The sequence below is a fragment of the Borostomias antarcticus genome (genome assembly GCF_949987555.1).
Source record: "Borostomias antarcticus genome assembly, chromosome: 4".
NCBI lineage: Eukaryota > Metazoa > Chordata > Actinopteri > Stomiiformes > Stomiidae > Borostomias > Borostomias antarcticus.
In genome coordinates this window covers 15,408,863-15,413,862 of record NC_140237.1, presented here as the reverse complement: position 1 = coordinate 15,413,862, position 5,000 = coordinate 15,408,863, and the positions used below count along the sequence as shown (strand labels likewise).

The following is a 5,000-nucleotide window of genomic DNA, read 5'->3' as shown; positions in this document are numbered from 1 at the left end:
TCGCTGCAGATGGCGGGAGAGTTGGTTGGGCAGAGGCAGCTCTTGGCACGGGGCGGCTTGTTCTTCGAAAGGGCTGCCGTCCGCCCCGCCCAGCCCAGCCTAGCCTAGCCCAGCATAACCTAGCCCAGCCCAGCCTAGCCCAGCCCAGAGCAGCCCAGCCCTGCATAACCTAGCCCAGCCCAGCCCAGCCCAGCCCATCCTAGCCCAGCCCAGTTTAGCCCAGCCTCAGCATACCCCTGACCACATCAGACCAGACCAGCCCAGACCAGCATAACCTAGCCCAGCCCAGCCCAGCCCAGCCTAGCTCAGTTTAGCCCAGCCCAGTCCAGCCCAGTCCAGCCCAGCCCAGCCTAGCTCAGTTTAGCCCAGCCCAATCCAGCCCAGCCCAGCCCAGCCCAACCCAACCTAGCCCAGTTTGGCTCAGCCTAGCTCAGCCAGTCTATCCCAGCCCAGCCCAGCCCAGCCCCAGGGCCGTGTCTTGAACATGGACGCCTCTCCTCCCTCGTCTTCATCGAACACGAACTCTGACCTTGAAATGTGGCCTGCTCTTAATTTAAAACTCCCATCTTTTTTAGATCCACGGAGAAGAGCGAATACGATGTGGGTCATTTTTTCCTCCCGAGCCTGGCGTCCAAACCACACCTTGACTTCCATAGGCTAACTTCAGTTGTCTCCATGACCACAACGGAGCTTTAGACAGCCGGCACAGCTGAGGAAACACAGACTGAGAGAGAGAGAGAGAAGAGGAGAGAGACCACGAGGAAAAGAGAGAGACCACGAGGAAAAGAGAGAGGGAGGGAGGGAGGGAGAGAAAGCTAGAGGACGGAGGAGGGAGGGACAGAGAGAGAGAGAGAGAGAGAGAGAGAGGGAGAGAGAGAGGGAGAGAGAGAGAGAGAGAGAGAAGGAGAGAGAGAGAGTGCCTCTGCTGAAGGGTTCATTGGAGATACTAAACTGTGAGACGTGTATTTGGTCTCTAGACAAAGGAAGCACCTCTAGCTCTCTGGCCCTGTGTGGGCCGTAGTTTAGTGCAGATAGCCCCCCTGGCCCTGTGTGTGCCGTAGTTTAGTTCAGATAGCCCCCCTGGCCCTGTGTGTGCTGTAGTTTAGTTCAGATAGCCCCCCTGGCCCTGTGTGTGCTGTAGTTTAGTTCAGATAGCCCCCTGGCCCTGTGTGGGCCGTAGTTTAGTTCAGATAGCCCCCTGGCCCTGTGTGTGCTGTAGTTTAGTCCAGATAGCCCCCCTGGCCCTGTGTGTGCTGTAGTTTAGTTCAGATAGCCCCCCTGGCCCTGTGTGTGCTGTAGTTTAGTTCAGATAGCCCCCCTGGCCAAGCTGTCAGCATGGTATCATCCCCAGTCCTGTTGGCTCTCCATGATGAATTTGTGTTTCACTGTGCTTGGCTAAGGAGCTACACAAATCATTAGAAAGAGGTACTGTGGTTGTATGTGTGGGGCAGTACGTGTGTGCTTGTGTCTAGTGTGTGTGTGTGTGTGTGTGTGTTTGTGTGTGTGTGTGTCTGGGCGTGTATGTGTGTTTTTAACACTCTCAAAGTGGTGAGGAGACACGCTTGACTGGGTCTGCACCATTTGACGGTTGTTTTGTCACGTTGTCACTGGCGTGGCGGTGGTGTGGGGACTCTGAGGCCTGCAGAGCAGAGCAGCGCCCCTGACCTCACCCCCCCTCACCCCCCTCACACACACCCCTCCCCACCCCAGACGCCTGATAGTGTGAAAAGTCAGGGCTCGGCCCAGCTGGCCTCCAGGGTCCCCACTCTGCTAAGTGCTGGCTGGACTGAAAGACACGGTGTCCTTGGGCCGCTCCGTCCATTCTCTCTGAGGCTTTGTCTCATAGGCCTTCTGCTTTAGAGGAGAGAGGAGAGAGGAGGAGAGGAGAGAGGAGGAGAGGAGAGGAGAGAAAAGGAGGAAAGTAGAGGAGAGAAGGAGATAGGAGATTAGAAGAAAAGGAGGAGAGAGGAGAGGAGAGAAGGAGACAGGAGAGGAGAGGAAAGGAGGAGAGAGGAGAGGATAGAAGAGAAAAGGAGGAGAGAAGAGGAAAGAACAAGACAGGAGAGGAGAGAATAGAGGAAAGGAGGAGAGAGGAGAGAAGAGGAAAGGGAAGGAGGAGAGAAGAGGAAAGGAAAGGAGGAGAGAGAAGAGGAAAGGAGGAGAGAGGAGACAGGAGAGAGCAAATTACACCCATGTCACTAAAACTGGAAGCGTTTAGGGCTGAGATGCTGGATGTCTTGTGCTCTGATGTGTGTTATTTATGATGATGTTTGTCGGGGCGTCTCATGTTTCAGCAGGAGAAAACACTAATTAGTTTCAGCACTTTCCCCCCCCCATCGCTGCGACTGAGCGTAGCATTTTTTAACGCAGGATTTGAAATGCACACTGCGGCTTAAACTCTTGCTGCGCAATCCGATGTTGTGGTATGCTAATAGTGACACGTCTGCATGATGATGATGATGATGATGATGATGATGAAGACAGACACCACTCCTCTGTGTTTGTGTGATGTGATGACTATACCACTGTATCTGTCAGGGAACATTCTAGATTTCTCAGTGGATTAGAAAACAGAGGTTTTATTTTCCCTTCACCGTATGTTTCAACCACTTAAAAACAGTCGTACTCTCAATTTGGTTTCCATAAATAATACGCTGATTTGAGCACTTAAATAGGAGCCCGTCGCAGTCCCACAATCAACTGCCTTCCCCAGTGTTAAGCAGCCAACACACAGTTGTGGTGGTCCCCTCGACCCTTAGCCTTCCACAGATTAATAGAAAACTGTTGGGAGTCATTCCCGGCCATGTGCCTCCAAAATATTGCGGCCGAGGCTTCTGAACGACCTCTGCGAGCGGTGACATCATGACCACATCCTCCCGCCTCCTTGGTGGTGCGCGGCCCGGCGACGGGGCTCCCAGAAGCCTCTCTGGCTCCCCGCGCCACACATGGGCCCCAGCTGGACCACCTCCGGCTGCTGCCCCCCCCACACCCTCCCCCCCGCTCCGCCTGGTCTGGGATCAGCCCCGCTACAGGGCACGCCGCCGCGTCCGGACAGGGCCCCGGGACACGGGCGCAGCTCTGGGATCAGTTTAGCAAAAACCCGTATGCAAATGCAACGCTCTGGCGGCTATCGCTGATGTCAGAGCGGAGGGCTTCCTGTCCCCCAACGCCTCCATAACTAGAGACATGCTGTGTTTATCAGAGGAAGATGTGTGAGTTTGCTGTGTTGTTCTGCCTGGTTCCTTCTTCTCCGTTAAAATGGTTCTCTGTGTATCTCTCCCGTCGCAGAACCCACACGCTGACATGGAGGGCTTTCTTCGTAGCAGCTTTTTACTGAGGTTAGTTTCTTTTCCATGTTGTCGTTTAAGGCCAGGGGGCGGGGCGGGGGGAGGGGCTAAACTCACTGACACCTCGTCCAGTCGGTGTGTGTTTGTGTGTGTGTGTTTGTGTGTGTATTTGTGTGTGTTTGTGTGTGTGTGTGTATTTGTGTTTGTTTTGTGTGTATGATTTGTGTGTGTGTGTTGTGTCGTGAGAGTACTCTACTATATAGTCTCTTCAGAGTGTAGTGGTCAAACTGAGAGCGCTGGACCCTCACAGACAGATGTATAGAACACACACACACACACACACACACACACACACACACAAACACACACACACACACACACACACACACATCCCACTCCAGTCTCAGACCAGGGTTCACATGTCACATCTTCATATTGCATGCTGCTGTCTGTCCCCCCGCCCCCCCGCCCCCCCCCACACACACACACACTCTTTCTCATTCAGGACAGGCGGAGAGTAAGTGTGTGTGTGTGTGTGTGCGTTTGCAGAGGGGTTTGATTTGTTTTTCCTGTTGTGTGTGTGTGTGTGTTTGTACTTAACCACTAAAAAAAAAAAAAAACTTGACGCCATTTTCCCCCCTTCTCCTCCTCACCTCTTCCTGTGATTCTAATTAAGAACCAGCGCTGTCACCACACACACAGGAAGTGAATAAGACAGTGTGTTCACCGGGGGCTGAGCGACTCCTCCTGTAGCAGGCCTAATTAGCAGCGTCTCATTAGGGGCCCTCGGCGGCCGAGGCATCTGCCTTTCAAAGCCGCTGTCAGACAGACTTTACTAAAGCTAATGAAGCTTCTTTGATTTGTTTTTTTTCCAGAAAGGTCACTTATTTGATTAACTTAACAGGGCTTTTTTAACACTCTCTCTCTCTCTCTCTCTCTCTCTCTCTCTCTTTCTGAGACAGTGAGAGATTGTACAAAGACAAGACGCTAGAATGCGATTCATCTAAACACGACTAGATGACCAGACTACATTTTCTAATAAAAAACAACAACCAAAAAACATATATAAACATATATAGCGATATCTTAGCTTTTCTCCAATCTCACTTCAAATGGTCTATGGTTCACACCATCAGAAATATAAACACAAGCCAAACAAACATCTATAATATAATACTATAGAACAACTCTGCTGTAAAACTCGAATTCCATAGATGTGTGTAGTTCATATGTGTGTTGTGTCCAGTGGTAGTGTGTTGTACGGTGTTGTGATGTATCTGTTGAGCTGGTCCTTGACCAGGCTAAGGATTCCTACTCAGCCATGTGTTGGATTTCCCTGTCCGTGTTCCCCCTGACCACTAAAGTCCAGCGTGGACGACTGTTTGATTATGGCCACCTGTTGACAGATGGCCGGTTTGAGAGATACTGTAACTGGTTATGGGTAGGGGGGGGCGGGGGAGGGGAGACAGCACATCTCAAATCCACCTGGAGATCTTTAGACAGCTTTAACCGCATGTAGACGACAAAAAAAAAGAGGAAACATGACCTTGGACTTTGGGGTCTTGTGTAACAATTTGCTTTTGTGCCTTGTGGAAATCATTAGTCAGAGAGAGAGACAGAGAGAAAGAGAGAGACAGAGAGAGAGACAGAGAGAGAGAGAGAGAGAACACAGATTAATCTAAGTAAATGCATCATTACGGCGCTAATCCACGC

General features: G+C 51.5%; 1 protein-coding gene across 1 annotated transcript in view; it reads left to right on the top strand.

The window, feature by feature from the left end:
* The window catches only part of sox6 (SRY-box transcription factor 6), a gene marked incomplete at its 5' end in the record, with an annotated part of 23,322 nt that overhangs the window by 1,032 nt on the left and 17,290 nt on the right, over positions 1-5,000 (top strand). The gene's annotated exons all lie outside the window — the stretch shown is intronic.